At 43.2% G+C, this 23,015-nt stretch overlaps 1 long non-coding RNA gene across 3 annotated transcripts in view; it reads right to left on the bottom strand.

Annotated features, from left to right (window-relative positions):
* The window catches only part of LOC138363911 (uncharacterized), a 564,751-nt gene that overhangs the window by 257,733 nt on the left and 284,003 nt on the right, over positions 1–23,015 (bottom strand). The gene's annotated exons all lie outside the window — the stretch shown is intronic.

Genomic DNA, 23,015 nt, shown 5'->3' with positions numbered 1-23,015 from the left:
ACTTGTATAGATATTTTAAAGTTTTATGCACTAGTTAATTTGCTCGAAACATATTTAAAAGGGCTTTTCTATTGCAGGTGTGTTGAGAGAGCTACGGGTGTGTGTGAGGGCGCTGCAGGTGTGTATGAGGGAGCTACAGGTAATGTCCATCGTCCCCTCCACATGGCCACTGCTGTTAAAGGCTCTTGTGTCGCAAGAGCAATTTTTTTGGTCACTTGTGTTCCAAGTTTAAAATTGTCATTGGAACTCTTGGGTCTGCCACGACGGTTTTTGCGTTGAGGAGGGATGGGGATCAAGTTGTCAGCTCTGGGGAAATTATTTATTGCCCTAGTGACTGATGAGGCTAGTGACTTGCCTCCTCTTGCAGGTACGCCTAAGCAAATATTGCCAAACAGGAACAAATTATGCCATGCTTTGATGGTGGCTGCAGCATTAAGATTTTCAGACCGTTCATTTACTTTCCTTAAAAGGTCTGTATATTTTCCTGCTGCAAATGGGCGCGCTGCTTTAGGAATGTGGGGAAGAGTTCTGGTGGTGGATGCTTTGATGGCCCCCAGGAGGTCATCTGATGACATGAAGTTTGCTGGGATGTGTGGGGGTGCCGGGGGGACCTGTGGGCCTTCTCTCTCTACAGGTTCCGTCCATGAACCCTCACAGCCGTTGTGTTGACGTAGGGTTCCATCTTTCTAAGGCTGTGAGATTCGTCACACACCCGACACGTTCCTCTGAGTCTGGGTCCTCTGGTTGCACGTCTGGGTGCACTGTTCCCAGGACCCTGTTCTTGGCTGAGGGGTTCCTGGTTAGTTGGTGGAGTCCCCTCCATCCCCCGGGCGGCCGGCGTGGGAGGGATGACAGGGGTGGTGGCGGCAGGGGTGGACACGGGTGGTGGCAGGAGGGGTGGCTAGCTGTCCCTCACACTCACCACTCCAATTCCACCACTCTTGGTCGTGGAATTGCCATAGGTCCTCCATATAATGATGTTAGTTTCTTGATAATCCTTGTTTCAGTGCTGAGGTGATGTCGGTCTGTGAGGATGTCGAGGTGTTGTTCAATGCGGGTACGGATACTTTCGTCGATGTTGCTATTTCTCCATTCGTTTGTAGCATGAAGTAGTTGCGTTTTGTTGTCTTTGATTTCATTCTCTGCCTTGTATATCTGCCTTCTTTTCCACAGCTCATAAAACAGAGGAAAGGGTCCTGAAAGATAGTTAATAGAAACGTTATCCCTACAGACAAAAATCAGAGGATACAACTGACGATTTACTATGGGTCTGAATTTTGAGAGATAGGTATAGGAATTGGTTCTATGAAACTTTGTGTCCATTTCTTTGGCAAGATACCTTGTGAGAGGCTCATTTAATAGAGGTCAATCAGAGGGTGGCTTGGGACATCATTCAGTAAGCTCAAGGTGTTACAAGTTATACCATCCACACCAGGGGCAGTTTGTTTAGGTTTCCCTAATGCTGATTGGGTCAGAGATTCTCTCTCAAGAAGGAAGCAGAGGGGAGAGAGAGGTTACAAGTGGAGTACTACAAGGGTCGCTTATGGGTCCCATACTGTTTCGAATTTGTCAATCACCTGACAGGAAATTTGTGCCTTCATTTCAATATTTACAGATGATGCAAAGTTTGAGAAGTCTCAGGACAGTAGCAGATTGTGAGGCATTTAATCAGATTTGGACACACTTAAAATATTTCAGAAAGAAATGGCTGCTAGAGCTAAGCATGGCCAAATGCAAAGTTATGAGGATTGGAACAGGCACACTAAGACCAGGACAAAAGTATAGGATAAAAGGGAAAACTGATTCTTACATCAGAAAGGAAGAAAGTCCTAGTAGTGGACATAACCCCATTTGTGATGTTAGATGCCCACATTAGCAGAATAACAGCTTCATAATGGCATACTGGCCAACATCCGTGTATCCTTCAGAAATTTAAACACGAGGGCTTTCCTGTACCTATTTACAGCGAAGGTGAGAGCCACACATGAATATGCATCCCCGGCATGGAACTCTTACCTGTAAAAGGACAAGAAGAAACTAGAAAAGGTCCAAAGATATGCAACGAGACTTGTTCCAGAGCTGAAGAGTTTAAGCTATAAAATAAGACTGAGAGAACTGGACCTTACCACACTGGAGGAAAGGAGAGATGAGGGGGATCTGATAGCAATATATAAGATTCTAATGGAAATTGACAAGGTAGACAAAGCAATATTGTTGGAAGCTAGGAACAGCAGAACTAGGGGTCACACAAGGAAATTAGAGACGGAAATAAGTCACAGGGACGTCATTAAGACCTTTTTCAGTCTCAGGGCTGTCAATAAGTGCAACTGGTTAGACGTAAAGACGTTGAAGATAAATCGATTCAAAGTTTTAAATGGAAATATGATAAATGAGGGGAAAAGAAGACATTGCATTAATCTTAGAACGTTTAGAAGGCGGGGGGTGGGGGGAGGTGGCTAGGAGCCTAGCTTGACCCTGCAGGCACATTTTGGCGAGTACATTTAGGAGAGTTCGCACAAACACATACACGCACGCACACGTCCTCGCAACCCAACCCGTCCTCGACTCAAGTCCATTCCATCCAGCGGTCAACCCCACAGACGCAGTCATAAATTTTAACATGCTGTTCATTCAAAACGGGAATTTTCTCAAGTATAAATTAATATTATAATATATTAGCATATTGTGCATATATAGGCATAGGATAGGTTAGGTCAGGTGTTTAGGTTCTGTTGGCGATTATTTGTATTTGTAGTACGTGGGTGAAGCATTTATAGCGTTGTGATTCGAACAAAATTCGTCAGTGAAGCACTTGTTCCGGATATGTTCGAACGTCAGCAGTTGTGAGTCGTGTGTAAACCGCTTTTCATTCATAAACAGGGGGTTTGGCGGGTGCATGGAATCACTTTTGGATCTTTGTTTGGAGGACGGGCTGCGCAACCAAGTGGACAGCACTCTAGGGTCGTAGTTCAAAGGACCCGGATTCGATTCCCGATCGAAGCAGAAACAAATTGGCAGATTTTCATTCACTTGATGATTTGTTCACGAAGCAGTAAACAGGTATCTGGGAGTTAAACTGCTGCTGCGGGCTGTATCCTGGGAATATGTGTGTGTGTGTGTGTGTGTGTGTGTGTGATGGAAACACATGTAGATGCTATGATAGGAAAAATAGGTCTTGATTCGGTAACTAGACAATCGACGATAAGAAAGGCGGGGTCCAAGACCTAAGAGTTCGACCCTACAGGCATACAGTAATATATACACACAGGACGCTGAGCACCGTAACCGGTTGCTGTACCTGGACCCTGGCCTAGACCCCAACATAACAGTTACAGAAGGCGTTATGGAGCTTCCAAGCTACTAGGTAGGTGTGGTAGTGGGTTTAATGTCCTGTAGTGAAGTATGTGCTTTTAATACATACTCACACTTGCTCATACTTCACATTAATAGAAATAAACTATATTAATATTGTGGAAGTGACTTGTGAATTATTTATGTGTGTGGCGGCCTCATGTCAGGTGAGATGAATGACGTCACAGGTAGTTGACCCATCAGGCCAAGCTAGTCAAGAGGCGCGGCGGGCAGTGTGGCGCGGGCCGGCGTGGGGAGAGGTGCTGCTCAGCGCCCGCCTCATTGGTTTTACTAAATTAGTCACCTGGACAGTCCTGTGCATGAGGTTACCTGTGCCAGGCTTACAGGCAAGTTACTCTAGATGATTAGTTATTTTATCACATTGTATTCTATTGGTGGAATAGTCTATATTTGCTGATTGTCTAAATAAGCATAGTTACAAGATGTTAAAGCTTTATTTAAAATTATTCAATTAGCTCTGGTTTACTCATTTGTAAATATGATATTGAGTAATATACCTGTCTATTAGTGGAAACTTTTACCTAGATTAAGACTTTTGATGATTATTAAAGCAAAATTTAATTCTAAAAACGCCTGCCATGTGATAAACTGTTCAACAACAGCGGCTTGAGTGTTACACTCATAGTGAAACTGAGCGTTCCACCAAAAGCAGGTGAAAAATGTTGACAAAATTATTAGTTAAATTCTGCAGTTATAAGGTGTTTCTTGTGAACTATCATATTTCAATCCTTGAAACACAGACCAAAGACTTTTAATCTAGAAAGCGTCACATCCCCTCCCCCCCCCCCCCCATCCTATGTGAATGAAACTAGCCATCCAGAGTCAGTGTCGTCCACGCTGCAGCCAACCCCAGAGACGCCTTAATTAACATTAACGTCTTGTGTAACCAAGTACTATATTTTTTCCAATATAAGTAAATATTAATGTATATTTAAATTGTGTATAGGTCTGATAGTTGAAGGAAACAACGTGAGTGTATTCCAACCTGTCTCCCTCGCCTAATAAATAACATATAATAGGTCACATCAAAAACTATTTTAAGTACAGTGTGTTAAAATGTGTGAACTGTTGTGGATCAGTGCATGAACGAGCATAGACTGAGAAGTTAAATGTGAAGCGTTCTTCACGTTCATGTTTGGCTGCCGGGTTAACGACCACTTGGCCGTTGTGTTGAGAACGTTCATGTTTGGCTGCCGGGTTAACGACCACTTGGCCGTTGTGTTGACAACGGGCTTTGGATAAGTCGAGTCTGAGATTTTGCCATTCGGTGGTAGGTCAGCTTTATAGATCAAGCAAAATCTGACCTGATCGATTGTTTTCCATGATGTTACTCAAACTTTACAAGATGTTCAATTTAGTATTTTGATGTATTTAATGTTATTTCAGGTATGTACGAGGGTGCATCAGTACAACAGCACTACAGGTATGGTCAACCAGACCCATGAACTTGGTCTTTTACAACGCTGCTGCAGGTATGGAGGGATTAAAGTTACTTGGAAAAGCTTCTCTCGAATCGCAGTTGGTCATTATATAGTTGATACATATTCCCACCTAAGTACCATAGGTGAAGGGAACACGTTTAATAATTTTAATAGTTTAACACACTATGCCTCGAAGCAGTGATCCTCTAATAGGTATAGTCTAAAGTACTCTATGCGTTAACCACTTCCGAGTGGTTAACCATTCTTCAGGCCCATAATTTGAAGATTAAGTTGTGGTGTATTATATGGTTAATGTTAAGCTAACAATTTCGGTTAAATTTCAATCCCCTCCTCTGTCCATATTTGTTAGTCTGTCTTCTATCCCACCAGTCCAATCAAATAGATGTATATATATAAAAATACCCAAGAGGGTGATGCTTCACTTGGGGTTAGGGGAGACTGGGAAGCGAAAAGTTTTAGCGTGAAGGGAAAGTACCGGGGCTAAACCTAGCAAGCTGAATATACCGTCGGACAGTTTCGGGAGGCTGAGCACTTGCAGCTACGTGGCCATCATCAGTATCGTGCACAAGGTATTGGTAGCCCTTGAATGCTGTAGCAATTCTGCAAGTCGACAAATATTGTGGTCAGGCGGCAGGACCTGTGAAGTGTTAAGGTTGTTGCGAGTAGATTATCCCAATAATATACTCGCTCCAAATGTATTGTTAATATTCCTGTCAACCACACACTAGAAGTTGAAGGGACGACGACGTTTCGGTCCGTCCTGGACCATTCTCAATCGACTTGAGATTGGTCCAGGTCCACAATCGACTTGAGAATGGTCCAGGACGGACCGAAACGTCGTCGTCCCTTCAACTTCTAGTGTGTGGTCTGGTCAACATACTTCAGCCACGTTATTGTGACTCATCGCCTGCATTCCTGTCAACCTTTGGAGATGAATGAGGTGAGGTGTTGCCCGGGCAACACGGTGAGGTGTTGCCCGAACATATAAGCAGCAGAATAGCAAACATTAATTAGTCTACTTTCAAGTGTGGTCTAGAGCAGACACTTGCGAGATACTGTACCGACGCTCAGTGCGCTCAACTCACACCAAAGTATCACCTGTGTACTTTTGTATATTCGACCAAATATATATATAGTATCTTAGTGTCTGTGTTTATTGTCACCATACTTTACGTAACAATAGAACCGTTACAAGGTGAACGTTTCTGGGTCTCTGGAACGCGGTAACGTGGTGCTCCTGATTTGTAACTGCAAAGTCTCTCTTTATTGGGGAAGAAAATATTATATAATAACTGGCGGAGCTCCTATAACCACAGATAACGGCATTAAGAGCAAGGACACTAACTACGTCCTTTTATTCCAAGCTAACAAAGAAGGCTCCGAAGGAAGCAAGCTAGTTTAAATATATGAACGAGTCTTTAGGGTCGACCACTGAATGGAATGAACAGAGGACGCGTTTTGTGTAAACCTGTTTTTCATTGATAAACAAGTGGTTTGTTGGCTGGATTAACAATCATTTGTCCTTTATTGACGAGGGCGGTCTGGCCGATTAAAGTACTATTCTCCAACAGTGCTTCACTGACATCCGCTTCTCGAATAGCAAGTCTGTAAATGCTTCACTAGTGTACTACAAACACAAATAATAGCCAAAAAAACTAATTGCATAATGTATGCCTAATATACATTGAATTTTATTCAATGGGAGGGGAAGGGGAAGGTAGGCCCCTGTTATCAAATACCCGCAGGTCATTCCATGATTAGTTACAGCTATAGCCACTTCGTTGTGGAACTGGCCTTGGTGACCAGGCGTCTCCTCCTCTTAGCCTCTTTGTCCGGACCTGTCGTTGTCTCCGGTCTGTTCGCCATCTCACTTTATTAAATTGACCTTTTATTCTTTCATTTGATATGTATACATTTTCTACTGTATCCTGGGTGCCTTATGGAGGAGTTAGGAGTACGGACTGGGTACTCCTTGAAATACTTAGTCAGTCCATAATTTATCTAGGTCTACTTGGAGTAATAGTTCTAACATCACCACATACAGACAAGGTTAGAAGACTCTCCCTGGCTTCACGTTTTCTCTCAGTTGATGCCGTTGATGGGTTCTGTCAATTTGGTGCTTGCTGCACGGTGTTGGCCGGGTTGCCTCTGACTGGAAAAGAACATCATTTGGTCTAGTTTCCCTTTGACCAATGACCTTGTGAAAGAATAAGCAAATAGGAGACAAACAAATGCCTAAATCAATAACAATTCCATACACAAGTAATCTTTTTCATGTCATGGAAAAGTACCGAGGGAGGTTAAGAGACCTGCCTTAACAGAAGTGAACCCTCCTGACCTGGGAGCACGAAACTAACCCTCTACGTTGTATCTCCGACTGGATCCACCGAGTTCCACTGATTTGTATAATCAACACTGGTGATAAAGGCATTGTAACAACTCTGGCAATATCCTTGGCCATCCCAGCCCGAGGGTTACCCACAGATACCCAGCGAGGCACACTTTGGTCCCAGACCAGAGGATACAGGAGAGTGCACGGATGGATATGCACTTTTGGAGATTCCACGCTGATATACATCTGGTCGTACTCACTCGCACAACTTAACACAAGTCGTGAAATTCCATTCTCTCATACCAGGACAAACTTGTGGCGTCTCCTTATTCTAATGGGTGATGTAGTCGTTCATGTCTGTGCAGCCTTTATCCTTGAGATTTACTACCTATGGTATTTATATTAACAATTTTGTTTCCTTGTAGTTTCCCTTTCGGTATGCCAGGCTTTGGCTTTCTGGTCCCTTCCATAAGTTATCCCCACTCCCACTATATATTCAAATGTAAATACAGTGATCACTCATTCCCATGGGGCTTCGGACTTAATTTCCCATACATGTGAATCGTTTAGTAAATTCGAGGTAAAGTCAAGCAGGTTCATCACTACCTCTAGTCATGTGGGTCCCCTGACATGTTGGCTTAAAAGGTTTTTTTGTTACCATGTCCAATAGTTTAGCTCACATTACACCACAATACGGTTCTTGCATCTATCCATGGTTGAAGTCTCCATGATTGAAGTTGGGATCGATTTCTAATAGGCGACAGAGTCTGCCCATTCAGTTATTGTAGGTGTTTGACAAATATAGTAGGTCTTGCCTGGGTCTTTGCCATTTAAAAAAAGTTATAAACCGCAGCTACTATCTTTAGTCCTCCCATCGTCATGGTGCCTGTTATGTAGTATCTGAACTTCTCGCAGCCTGGGGTATCCATATCCTGGAAACTCCAGACCTTTATCAGCAGGCCCGCCACTCCTCCCCTTCCTTCCCTCTGTAGTGTGTTGTGTAATATTGGCGTGAGTACAGACTTGTGGCACACCAGCATTACGGTCCAAGTAGTCAGTGTGGTGTTGGAGGAATCTTACTTTCATTTTGTGGTTGTCAAAGAAATATTTTGTCGGAAGTGGAAGGTCATTCATAATTTGTATTTTCTTTTAGTCAAGCCAGTGTGTCGATTGCTTTTACAGAGTCTACTGACAAATATTGCCTTGATATATTGTGTAGTTAATGTGCAGCTTCTCAGTATGTTAAGATGGTCTTGTGCTGGTCGGTTGGACGTGATTCATTTTCCAAGGTGTCAGTCTGGTAGGCGTTTTGTGCTGCCCATAAAAAAAGGTTTCGGATCTAAACAAATCACAGGTTTTTATACCGGTGCTTTCAGGCCGTTGGGAGTCTGTAATTTCTCTATTAGACCCGAGTGTTAGTAACAATAGTTTCAACTAGAGATGTGGGGGGGGGGAGCACCTAGGTTTAACTCGCCTTCATCGTTCTTACACGCAAATTTGGCTCCAATGTTTGTCATTATGGTGGGTTATATTTGTGATATGGTATCCATACATGAAATTCCAATCCCTTTATACTGTGCAGTGAGCAGGTTATTTAAGTCCACTTATAAAGCTCTTAATGTCGGTCGCGCGCCAAACTTTTTCAAGAGCAGACTTTGAAGCACACACAATTATTCCTCGTCCTGTGACGTTATATGTACTGGTAGCTAGTTGTGTAGTGCAGCCAGTTGTTTGTGTAGAGGTCAGCCAGTTGTTTAACCTGACACTGATAGTCTGTGTGCAAATAGTTTCTGTAAAACCTGCATGCTACTGCAGTCCTTCCTGTAGAGGACTGAACTGTGATAGCGATGTGGACAGTTCTCGTGGGATCTTCAAAATTTTGATGAGGCAATTATTTAAAGTGTGACGGCTTTGGAAAGAGCAGGATTCTAATCAACCCTAGTGGTGGGTGTGTGTACCCACCACACACACATCGAAACTACGACGTTGGTACAACGTTGGAACAAGTTTTAACACCTAACCAGTTATAACAACCAATATAGCAAGTTGTAACAACGTTCTAATATGTCATAAACACGTTAGGCCAAGATGTAACAACTTTATTACTAGTTGTAACAAGCGGAAAATAGACAGTTACGGTTTGTTTCCAGGGTAGTACCTGAATTGTGGTATACAGATGAAGAGGGATATCAGTGACAGGAATATTGCATTTAAAAGGAATGTAGAGTTTCGTGAGATTGTATGTATTTTTACTCGGCCATTTATCACACAAGGAGTAAGTTGGTATGTTACACCACTATAGTGTGTTAACGGCACATAATAATTTCTCCCAGTAATGCTGAAGATGGTGTCTCGTGATTTGAAGGAAAAAGATCGTGTTGACTTGAATGATTCATTTTAGTATTGTTAGAAGCTTCAGTTCTTTCCTCATTTTGATGATTCTTGTGCATCTTGGGCACTAAGAATTACCCTCGTGGCCTCATCCTGTATTACTTCTATTTGTACAAAACAGAGGCGGGGAAGCCAAGTGCAGGGCATGATAATCAACTAGGGATCTGACATGTTAAATAGTCTAGCATATTTAACATTTATACCAATATTCTTACTAGTATTTTCAGTGATTTCGCTTCTAACCAACGATGTAGGTCGTTTACAATGTCACTGATGATACCTACTCCAAGGTATTTGTGCTGCCCACATGTTTCTATTGTTTGGTTGTTAACTTTGAAAGCTAGAGGCACACTGGCTGTTTTTTGGGAGAGAAAGTGATGGATTAAGTTAAAGACCGAATTCAATGCTTTTAGCAGCGAGTTAATCAAGTAGAGATTGCAGTCTCGTTTGGATATTTGAAACAAAACAAATTTCGTCGACATTAGATGACGGCTTTATCAGCTAGTGTGGAACTAAGTTTTCGTGCATTAGGACATTGAACATTGTTGCGCAAAGCGCACAACTCTGGGGTGTACCCAAATCAAAGGGTGTAGAATGTTTACTTTTGACCCCATTGAAAGAACTGAGGCAGTTCTGATACTCGTGTGCCTCTTGAGCTATGTCAACAGTCTTCCATTAACCTCAAAGAGGCTAATCGTTCTAAGATTTATTTCCCCTTTTTTGCTGTATCAAAAGCAGTTTTGAGGTCAATAAATGCCACCTAAGAGCATGATTCCCTGTAAAAAATATTCAGCAAAGGAAGTTTAAATGCGTCTTTCAGTAAGGGAACCATTCAGGTTAGGGGCAAGTTGGGGTCTAATTTCAAACATTAACCTGTCGAGTGTAATCCTCTCAAGAACTTAACATAAATGATGTCAGACATGGGGTCTGAAGGCACGAAGAAATCACAGTAATGTGATGTATCAATGAGAAAATGAGTAGGAGCTTGAGAGAAGGATTCGAATCTCTGTTCTGTGTACTCCCAAGCATCCCAGGCTGGAATTCTTTTGACCATGTTGTGGTACAGTTGTCTAAGGTGTTTGCTTGGGAGTCCTCAGAGCTTAGGTTCGACTCCTCACGGCTTCTACTAATTTTTTCGTATGGGTCAGAATGTTTGTGAATTTGGCTTTGGGTATTATTAGTCGGTATCCAGCGGTCGGGTAAGATACCATGCCTCAGACTTTGATTAATTAGTTCTAGCAGAGGACTATAATAGGGGAATTGAGGATGTAACAGATACCTCTTGTCCTGATTTACAAAGCCGTTGCAAGAATTGAAAACGTGGGATGAGTCGTGTTGCAATGGTGTTCCATTCAAAGTTGCAAGCTTAGTAAACGGAAATTTTGACAGTTACAAAATAGTAGTTAAGGGCATGAGTTGTGAACGAAGTTAAAAGGGAAAATCAAAATGATTCATGTAGTTTCTAAAAATGTTTCGTACATTAGGGAGTGGAAGTATGGTTTTTCAACTGTAATTTTCATGGCAATATTCTTGAATGAGGGGAAAGGGGAGAAATCGAGGAGAATTAATAAAAAAATCAAATTGATTCGTACAGTAGATAATTTTGTATACTTTAATTAAGGATTAGCAAGAAAGATACAGGAAGCATTAGGCTTAAGTTTCGGGAGGAGAAACGTTTAGGGAAATGTTTCAAATTGATTCAGTATTAGTGAAGCAAAAAAGGATTTACAAAGGATAACAGTGTAAAGGTTACTTCAAGGAAGGGTTTCTAATTGATTCTGTGAAACAATTAAGGTTGACAGATAGTAGATATGCATGTCGAGGTTAGTGCAAGCATGAGCGAACGTTTAGGGTGTGTGAAATACAATAACTGTTAACAATGAATTTTCCCGTACAAGTGCAAAACACCTCTCTGTCTCCCCTTCCATTTACCAGGTGACAAATGGCCCCCCCCCCCACCCCCCGGCTCTGCCCACTCTACGCATTTAGTGTAAATAATGTCTATGCATCACTAACTATTCTTACCTAACCTAAATAGTCCTATTGTATGTAAATGAGCGATTTCTGTGTGATACTAACACACAGTATCCCTCAGTACGCCCTGTTAAAGCACCATTCACCTACCAGCGATCCATCGTCCTGTTGATCCACCATTCATCTAACGGTTCATGCCGTTATCCACCACCTACCTGCTCCTCCATCTAACAGTGACACCTAGCATCTGTTTTTTTAACTAGCGTTAAGAATCATACATTAACGATTCAACCCAACCTAGCTTTCCTAACCTAACTGTGATGTGTGTGTCATCCAGTGTATTAAGCACCATGTATTATGCTCCATATATTAAAAATGTTGAAAAAAAAAGGTTGAGAAAGTAAATTATATATTTTTTAAATGTTGATAGTGAATGTTAAGGATAATCTAATATCAATTATACTGTGTTAAATCATAAATCTCCGATATAGAAACCAACACTATAGTTTGAGAATTAACATTTTAATGCGTTCTTGAACTCTCACAATGAAAATCTGTAACTACTTAAAGCCCTTATGCGCACAGGTACCCTATGCGCTGGCATTCTCAGGCACACGCACCAGACAACCAAGCTCTTCATGGTAAAACCATGTAAGTCCTACTGATCTTTCAGGGGTTCCAGGGGCTTCCGTAGGTTGCAATCATTTGACCACATCATGGCCTGGTTGTCTGGGGCGTGTTCCTGGTAATGCACCGCACATAGGTTCGAAGCCTCACAACGGCTCCATATTTAATCATTGATACACCAGGTTAGTGTGATTGCTCTGTGTATCAGAGGTACAAGTCAATCCAACTGGATGGGTACTCAACCCTCTCGAAGGGAACCTTTTCTTAACACTTTGACGTGCCTCACCAACATAGCTTGTCTCTCACCACAAATTTAAAAGATTTACAAAGGCTCCAGACAAGATACTGATATAAACTATGCATAACAAAGAGCATTTAATCTCGACAAAGGGTTAAAATGTGCGTTGTTAAATAATATATTTCTGCTATACTTACCGACTCTCCTGAGGACAACTGGCCCAGTGTAGGACACGCCAGGGATGGGTCAGGTAATCTTTGTCTCCAAGACTCGGCCTTCACCTGTTCAGGCACTGACAGGCAAATTTGTGGACTATGATGCATGGAGAAGTCATAGGGAAAGACAATTAAACACAAATATTATGTTAATGAAAATCAAATCCATATCCAGGTGTCGTTTTTTACACAAGCTGGTGGCTCTGACCACAGATGGGTGGCCACTGCGGTCAAGCACTTACAGCTGCCCGAGGTTCAGGAACCACCAGGAGGATGATGGTAACGTTTGTACCTGTAGTACTGAGGCTTGAAGCTGCTAGAGATTACTGGTGGCGTACACAGTCGGGGACATGTGTAAGAATATGGTACTTGGCTGCCCTCGCAACTCTTGTAGACAATCCATGCATAGCATCTGTTGGACTTAGTGTGCTTGTATTAAATATTCTCAGACGAAACATTCTGGGTTCGCGGCAATCTCCAGTGATACGAGGAAAGGGATTTCCATAGCTGTTGATGTTACATGTTGACTACATGTGTGTCTTCCAGGAGTGTTCTAGAATCTCTAATAATTGAAAGGGATCAAACATGTTTGTGTAAAGGCCAAGACTAATAAAATATTACATAATGGTTTGGTCCATCCATTAAGAATTGAACGAAGATATAATATAAATTACGAGTAGTGAAGCATCAGGCGAGAGGTAGTCGTAACTAAGAACTATTGGCTGTGGAGAAAGCTCATAATGACCTACATTACTAGGATGAGCCGATCACCAGCCATGAGACTCGCCGCCGGCGCCACTGGTACAGCAGGCAGCACACGGGTTTGTTCTCTGGAAAACTTAAGAGTCTGAACAACTGTCAGCTGAAACCTTCGCTGTTTTGAGGAACAACCCACCAATGCCCAGTTTCAAAGCTCTTGATGTACCATGTTGACTGTATTCCTGTGTCCGACCGCCAGGAGTGTGTGCTGCAATATTGTTTAGAAGTAACGTTGCCAATTTCTAATGAAATTCTTGGATAAATACCGTTGCAGACTATATGTTGTACACGTGGCTAGTTTTGCACAGTTACCACAATGGTCGGGTCACACGGCTCACAATGGTCTATTTTCGTGTGTGAGGGCCGTGTCACTGAGCAGGTCGATACCCTGTGAGCAGCGCCACCATGACACACCTTTAAAGGTGTACTGAGGATAAGTGAAAAGTAGACCAAACTGCTAAACGAGGTGTTAGGTATCCCAGTTTCCACCTGGGAAAATCATTTTACAACCTCCGTTGAAGGGAAACAAATTTATTCAGACCTTAGGAGTGTCTCGGTTATTAGGTAGGAATGTGGATCGGCCTTCACTACTAAGAGACGTCAACAGGAAGTCGAGGATAAAGAGGAAATGGAAGCAGTTTTCAGACAACGAGGGACAGTTCACCGTGGTACAGCAAGTAGAAAAGAAAACTGCTATCGAGGCTACTCAAGGTACTTCGATCAGCAAGAAGCCAGAAATAATGTACCTAGAGAGAACAGCACCAGTCACACACCAGCCAGTGTCAGACTCTGCACATCTTTCCAAATTGCAGACTTAGAATTGCAAAATTCCAAAACCCATAATTCACAGACAACTTTCCTACAGCATAAGGCATAGTAACGACAATGGAAAAGCGCCAACTAGAGCTCAAAAATTCCATCACGGTCAACGTTAAAGGAGAAATTTATTACTAAAAAATGACACAACCAGACCAAAAGACAGCAAATTACCGAGACACGGTAACATTCCTGCAAGGAAAACCTTAAAAGTTGGACCCTTCAAAAAGACACACAAACGTCGTGCTGTTGGAATATCCAGTCGACTTTCCACTGGATTCAATCCTAGAACACAGGGAAATCTTGCATGCAAAGCAGTGACACGTCAGGTTTCGGTGACTGTTATGGGACATACTCCAGAAATATTCATTCTTGGAAATTAGGGAATGTATTGACATGGTCCTGGAGCACCTGCGCTGCTTAAAGTGTCAGAAATACGGCCACCATCAAACACGCTGCACCGGGCAGGAGAGATGTGCAGCCTGAGGCATCCAACCAAAAACTGTACAGCCAAGAACAAGGTAATCCAGACCACAACAGCCAAATGTCCAAGTTGAGGTTGAAACATTATGCTTGGAGAAATACCACACGGAAGGCAGGCAGCTTAGGTCAGGATAATCAGATCAGCAGTACATACCCCAACATTAACGTCTGGAACACCCGTGTACAGCCACAACAGAAGCCAACGTTCATAGAATACAATTCATTACACAACTCCAAATCAGAAAATGCACAAAACCACTGCAGAATTACAACATGGAAGCAAAATACAATAATTTTCAGTCTATAAAACAGATTTACAGTTTTACGGAGGTCCAGCTGAAAAACATTTTTTTTATTTTTTATTTTTACACGCAAAGCATGCAATTTAAATACAATAAAAACAATACAGAATACATAACAAAGGAAAACAATAGACCACCGTCCAGAAGGGCCGACAGCATAGCACAACAAAACACATACACTAGAAAAACATAGAAAAATACAGCATACATCAAAGCACAAAACATAATTCAATGGCAAACTGGCAATCACAGTAACATCACAAAACAAAACCTCCAGAAAAACAAAACATACATCAAGAGGCATAGCAGGAAACAGAACAGGACAAGCACAATATCCTTCCAAACAAAACAAAGAACAAACACGTACAACAGGTAAAGCAATATAAAAACACCAGGTCAAACGCACAGCACAAACAAAACAGGAATAAAAAACACACACCAAGCCATCCGCCCCGTAAACAAAGGGCGAGGCCAAAATAAACAATAATAATAAACAAGCATAACACGCACACCTGAAAACAAAACAGGCACAAACACAACATACATGCACTGGCCTGAAGGATCGAGCATAAAACAACAAAGTACAGCAAGAAACATAAGACACTTCAACACAAAACAAATAAATACAAATTTATACAAAGACACTAAACACCGGCCTGAAGGGCCGACAACAAAAACAGAAACATAAGGAAACAAGGAAAAGAAACAATACCGGAAATATAAGAAATACAACAAAACAACGGTCATGAGAACAAACATAACACCGGCCTGAAGGGCGCACAATAGGTACAACACAGTTCAAACAAACCACAGGTCCAAGCACATACCAAACACACAGCAAGCACACAGACTACTAAAATTTCTCATACTTATCCGGCCACTCCGCCGCCGGGAATCGAATACAATACGCCTCCCAAAGTAACATGACGTCCTCCGTAACAGGATCATTACGAACCGTACGAGGATCAGGCATTAACTCCGGCACACCCACAATAAAACACCGAGCCCGCCGAACCTAGACGGAAGAAGGGCACCACGGAACAGGACACACGCGGTCAACAATGTCAAACCGTAAAGGATGCTCATCATGCGACACTCCGGAGGCCAAGATGATAGGGAGAGGCTCCTTCCCACGAGGCCGGGCATTGGGCAGCGCACTGGGAGCTTCCTCGGCTGCCTCACAGGGCCCCTCGTCAACCACCAAACGTTGTACCTGCTGGGACCCCCCACGCTTGGCATCCTTCTTCAACACCAGCTTGATGCCTCGGCTCGCACCAGAACCCACACCACCCACGTCTGTAGGAGAAACCACCTCCCACTGAGTAGAACCTTCTGCAGGAGAAAGAACAGGAGGTAAATCAGACGCACAACCATCGTCAACAGCAGACACATGGACATCAGCCACCACCAGCGACGTAGAGCGCGAAGCACCCGGAATCGCCACATCATCTCCTGAAGCTCCACCTGCGCCTCACGAACCGGGCGAACCAACGCCCGTCGCAGTACGGCAGCAGCCTCAACCCCATGGGGAACCGGGCCGCACACAACAGGATGCTCCACAGCCCCCCCCCCCAACACCCAGCACAGCCGTAACACCTGGCGAGGGTGCAGGACCAGGCGCAGCAGCAGGAGTCGAGGAAGACGCAGACGACCCGCAGAGACCATCCGGAAGACCCTCGGGAGCAACTGGCACAGCGAAGTGACCAGCAACAGGAGCCACCGGAACACTCAGCGGAGGGACAACAACCACCGGGGGCATGTCGGGAGACGCAAGGGGGGGCCGCATCAGCAGCGAATGGGACCTGCCCCTCTTCATCTCCGGAATCCACGCCCTGAGGGAGCGGCGGGAAATCCTCTTCCCGAAACAAGTTAACAGGTGCAGCAGGGGCCTCAGAGCACCCGGCAGCCTGATGCCCTAACTGGCCACACCGGAAACACGTACGGGGCTGCCGGGCATAATACACCCGAACGTAATAACCCAGCAGCCGGACAGAAGATGGGATATCCGACCGTAGGCGCATACCTAAGGTACGGATGTTCGTCTGCTTCCCAGCATACTTCCCCGAGGAAAGCGTGTTCACCCGCACACTGATGACAGCACCATACCTCCCGAAGAAGCGCCGAAGAAGGTCTTCAGGGAATTCCAGGGGCGCACCGTGCACACTGACATATGTCAGGGCACCACTTCAGTCCGAGATCGTAACGGAGCCGGCGCCATCCGGCAACTGCAACGAACGCCATTTGTTCTGCCGGAGGAAGTCCCGATACTCCTCCTCCCGCACGAACTTGACAAACACCCGGTGGGCCGTAACAAGCTCAACTCCATAAACAGCCTCCACCGGGACACGAAGCATGTCGCTCATCACCAACTCAATGGCCGGATAACCAGCCTTGCACGAGAAGCATATTCCCCCGGAATTCACCCGCAAAACAGGAGGAATTGCAAGGCCCCCCATGTCAAAACGGCCACGTCAGCACGCAGCCAGGCAGGCAACAACACTTGGAGGGCAGTGATGCCCCACCACCTGGCAACCAAACGGCAAACAACTCCAACAGCCACGGAGGGTCGGTAAACGTCCTTACTCCACGGCCGCTAGCAGTCGACTCCATGACGCAGAATGCCTCTCAACAAAAGACTTAAGCAATCGCTTGTGTACTAATGGAGAAGATAGTGCAGTAGACCACAGTTCCACAAGAAACAGTACAAGACAAGAAGTAGCACAAGGGGACAAACACATGGACATAGACTACCAATAACAGTCGAATAGTCACATCAGACCATCAAGATCCACAAAAGACACTGCAGTAAGCAGTGGCGAATAAAGATCAACGGTATCTTGCTATACAGGAGACGGATATAAACAATCAATTCAGTCAGATTTGCAGCGACACTGCTAGCGAAGTGGAAAATATGGTGGTAGATTCCGAAGAGAAGTTCTACTAGGAAAGGTACACCAACAGAAACTGTTGTCTGTTCATTACGAATTCTTCATTGGAACAAACGATGTCCTGGAAATAAAAACCCACTCTTCAGTATGCTGCAATCGGTACAAAAGCAGATGTAATAGTTTTACAAGAAACTGTCTACCCAGCCACGAAATCCTTTAGATTAGCTGGATATCACCAATATATTATACTGCATGAACAGGGGAGACGAAAGGTTAATGATCCTCTTACATTAACACCATACCAAGGAAGAAAATAGACCCAGTTTCGTGTGGTGATGAGCAGAGGTATTAACAGTAACAGTGAATGACTAATATCGAGCTCCTCGTATATAATGTCTACAAGCCCCTAGATGTAAACTAGCAGAGGAAGTGCTTGCCATGGAGATACATGATACAATTATTACCTGGGATTTTAATGCTCTTAATCAGGAGGTAGGTGTGACTGGGTCACCAAATGCAAACAAGTGCCATTTTGCTAAAGTTCTATGAGAAGTACCTGAGATTACACTTCTCAACCCTGGAGACTCCCTCCCCCCCCCTCCCTCCCACCCCCCCTCCCTCCCACCCCCCTCCCTCCCACCCCCCCTCCCTCCACACATTGAAGGAGGTTCTAAAGTTAATCTCGACTGCACTCAAGCACCAGACGAAGTGTGAAGTAGATCCGGTGATGACCAGTGATACTATGATACTTATTACAACACTAAACATAAAGATCTCCTGCACCACCTGCACAACCTACATGGAATGTAATATAAAGGCCAACTGAAATGTATACCAGGACGAGCTTGAAAAATGGCATGCTACATACTCGCCACCCAAGGATTCGAACACATGAGACCAATCTCCAGAAAGCCATTACAGCTGCTGAAACAGCTATTCTAGTCATCCCAGGAAACACAAAACATAAGAACTATTTATTTCACAGTAAGGAAATTAAAGAACAAAACCACAGTCAACATCTTCAGAAAACAAAAAAACATCTCTAAAGAAAGCGCACACCAGTAGGAAGAACTTTGCTTAGAACAATGATATCAGAAGTTAGTTTCTAAGGAGTAAAAGGAGGCAAGATGGTGTGAATGTTGTCACTCAAAATGAGCATTGTAGTCTTGGAAAGATATAGGGACATTAAAATCCTGCAATGGTCAGAAGGCAGAAATTAAAAACTGGAAGGGTTGACGGCCATTCAAGAGAGCGAATGTGTACATGTGACGAATGTGATACTCCCTTTACTAAAACAAGAACTAATCAGAGCCCCCCAAAAAAATGCTGGCAATAACACTGCACCTCGTGCTGATAACATTACATATTCAATAATCGCACATGTAGGTCCTGCTGGAGAACAAGGGTTTTTGTATGTTACCTATGCATCTTGGGAGCTAGGCAATCTACCGACCTCTTAAAATAGAGCAGACATCATTCCGATTACTAAACCGAAAGGCAATGGCAATTACAGACCTATTTCAGTAACATCATGTATTAGAAAATAACAGAACTAATGGTCGTAGAGAGGCTACTGTGAAAGACTGGAGACCAATAAATGAATATATTTGGTTTTACTATAGTAGGTACTGCAAATTGCATGGCAATAGGAAGGAAGAGTCTTCAAACTTGCAAGCCAACAAGCATTTTAACACATTAATTATACAATTGTAAAGAGAAAAATGCATAGTAAAGATTCACAGGTATGCCAAAGTAAAGCTGAAAGGCCTAGTGTCAGACTACACTTGTATGAGAATGGTACTCCTCAAGGAGTCGTCCTCAGTCCTAGTCTTGTTAACGAGGTTTTCTGTATGGATGTTAAAATGACATTTGTAGGAGTTAAATTGCTAAGCGTTGCTGATATAGCAGTAGTCGTGACAGGTCCTTCACTTTTTAATAAAGCATAAGTTGCGCTAAATAAAAGTAACATCTGAATGCAGCATTTTATGACTAAAAATATTTGCACACAAATCTAGGGCAATGAAACTAGGTGACTGCACTCCAGAATGCACTCTATTAAGACCAAAGAACAGCGCCTTTCGAATGAAGTAGGCTATAAGACTCAAAAGCCCCCAGGTGTGGATGGAATTAAATCCAAAGTCTTAATGGAACTGTCAGAAGAACTATGCCTACCGCTGAAAGTACTTGACACAAAATCTCTTGACCATAGGGTAGTCCCCTCCAAGATTTGAAATATGGAAATGTCCCTCCTTTTTCAAGAAAGTCAGAAAGTCGATATAAAACTACCAGCCGATCAGCTTGACATCACCCCTGCAAGCGCATGGAGAGAGTCCTCTCTCTCCATGGGAGGGAGGGAATAAAATGTTGGGAAATATTGCAGGGGGAAGGGAATAAAATATTGGGAAATATTGCAGGGGGGAGGGAATAAAATATTGGGAAATATTGCAGGGAGGGAATAAATCACCACTGCAGTCTTATACAATCAACACATGGATTGTTAAACAGATTGTGCCTTATAAACTTGATCACATTTTTGGGAATGGTAACCAGAGACTCAAAGACCTTTCAGTGACCTTCCGATAAGGAAAAAAAGGTAATGGTTCAAATGTATAAATCTCGGGTGCGTCCCCCATTTGGATTACTGTATACATGCATGGAGACATCATTTTCAGAAGGACATAGCTGCTCTGGAGGAGGTGCATCATTGGGCAACAAGTCATCCCTAACCCGTCCTCTTAATATTTCGTCATTTTTCCTACGTTTGCCGGTATGAACAAAAGTGGACGTAATTTGAAATGAGGCTCACGATAGTGACGTACTGTCCGGCTTACTCAAATTGAGAGAGAACCTTACGTAGTCGGAAACTCACGTCCCGTCTTCCGTTGGAGTGGACTCCCCAGGCAGACAGCATTCGCCGACATAAAACACAAGCTGGCGGAATTCACCTTGCTCGCACACCCAGTGTCGGCGATCTTCCTGCCCTCCTAACCTACCAGAGGACCCATAACTTGCTGTTTTGGAAAACAAAAATCCAACATATTTTCAATTATTTTTCATTTTCAAATTACGTCCATTTTCGGCGATACGGGCAAACGGCCAAATTCAGATGTAATTTGTAAGAGGACAGGTTGCGCCAGTCATCTCTCATATCATGAACATTTGAAGGCCACAGGGCTAACACTGCAAACCAGGCATTACAGGGAGGATCTCATTGAAACTTTTAAAAAACTGAACAGGTTAAAGGATGTCGATTCCGGATATTTTCTTCAGACGGTCAGATGTATCACAAACAAGGCACAACGGTTTCAAGCTCAACCAGCCACAATGTAGGACTGAGAACAGGAGATGCTTTTTCATCTACAGTTCACATTAACCCATGGAAACGCCTACCCACCAAAGCCATAACTGCCAAAATTGTTTTAAAATATACGTGGAAAAGATCATAAAGGCAAATGGTGGGGACCTTCGACATGCCGCCGGCTTCCTGTCTTCGAGGCCACTAGGGTTAGTGGTCCTCTCGTAAATCAGGCACCTTCTTAATTCAAGACATTAACCGACAGTGGCTTACTCGATGCCACTATCTTGGCGTATTGTTAGATTCTAAGATGACCTTCACACAGAAAATTCAATATCTGAGAAAGGCCAAATTGCAACTGAATGATAGCAATTACAGGGCCCCGTCTAGGAACAGGACAGTGCTAATGTTTTACTTGCCTTACTCACTCCTCCTCCTGGACATTGGGCATTTGTTGTGGTTATTCAAAACGAAGCAATGCAAGACATAACAGGGGCTCCGAGATGGAATGAATTTTCACATGAAAATATATATTATGGCTAAAACTTAATATTGATTAAGTCTTAGGCTTAATATAATTTTTACGTAATATAATAATTATCAACTTTGTGCCATGTAACAGAGAAAACATGTGAACATTTACATACCAGAATATAGCATAGAATAAGCAAATAATTAAGAGATAGACGAATGCAGAAGATGTAGTGACCACAACACCTCAGCTGCAACATCAGGATCTGTGGGAGGTTACAAGAATTTGACCAACTATGAACCACTTATTTTGAAGAATGGAATCATTAGGAGTAGTATTACACCAGGCTTCAATTACTTAAACGTAAGGATATGGTTGAGACAGAGGTCTTGAGCAGCACAAGCAGGCCAGAGGTGGAAAGATATTAAAATCCACCCTACAAACGTGCTGGGTGACCAAAAGAATTTTTTAGTTTGTGAGAAAAGTGCGAGTTTAAAGATTTTTACAAATTAAGCTTTAAAGAATTTGCAAGGGCAGGTATTGGCTTATTCCCCAAATTTGGAGCTTGTGACAGTTAAAGGCGAGTAGGTCTCCACCTAGAGCTGTGACACTGGCATACCCAGGATGTAGCAAGATACATGACTGACCACAGCCCTGCACCTTCCTCCAATCAAAAGTTGACCCGAGATGAACACGTGTGGTAATTTCCCAGCAGGTCTTTATTTATGTTAAGATTAGTTATAACTGAGTGGACTGTATGATTGATTTAAAGACCTACTAGGCGTTACCACTTACACAACCTTGGGAGGTTGATTTAATATTGCTAAATCCACCTTATAATATGATGTAATCATGAAGTTAGTAAATCATGGTAATTAACAAATTTCTTTAAAGTTAGTAGACTACAATTATGAATTACTAAGTTAGGAGGGCTTAGCTACAGAGTTGATTTGCTCGAGTGGAAATTTTTAGACTGTCCAAATTTTCGCTTAGTTGGTGTGTCGAGGCCAACTAGGCTCCATGAGGCTCCAGTAAACCTAAGTTGAGGCGGCGTGCTCCCAGGTTGCTTCTATACATTATGTGGATAACATACAATGTAACTCCTGCAAATGCTGATATTTCCCCAGTTAATCTCAAATGAGTAGACTAACTTCCTATTTAGGCCTAAATTTACTGTTTAAATTCTCCTGCGGCGTAACGGCCGGTTAATTCTATCAAAGGTAAATATAACCATAAATCCTAGTAGAATGTTAATAACCGACCGGACATAATTTCCCTTGTGTGAAGCTAGCAGCAAAGTCTGGGAGCCGTGGGACGTCGGATGACCCACATATTAGACGATGCTAGTTGGCATGGTTCAGCAGGGATCAGATCGAGCTCGTGTTGACGTGAGACTGTGCGCAAGTGAC

This window comes from Procambarus clarkii, chromosome 12 (genome assembly GCF_040958095.1).
Source record: "Procambarus clarkii isolate CNS0578487 chromosome 12, FALCON_Pclarkii_2.0, whole genome shotgun sequence".
Lineage (NCBI taxonomy): Eukaryota > Metazoa > Arthropoda > Malacostraca > Decapoda > Cambaridae > Procambarus > Procambarus clarkii.
Note: the sequence above shows the minus strand (reverse complement) of the source record. Positions and strands in the feature narration are given on the sequence as shown.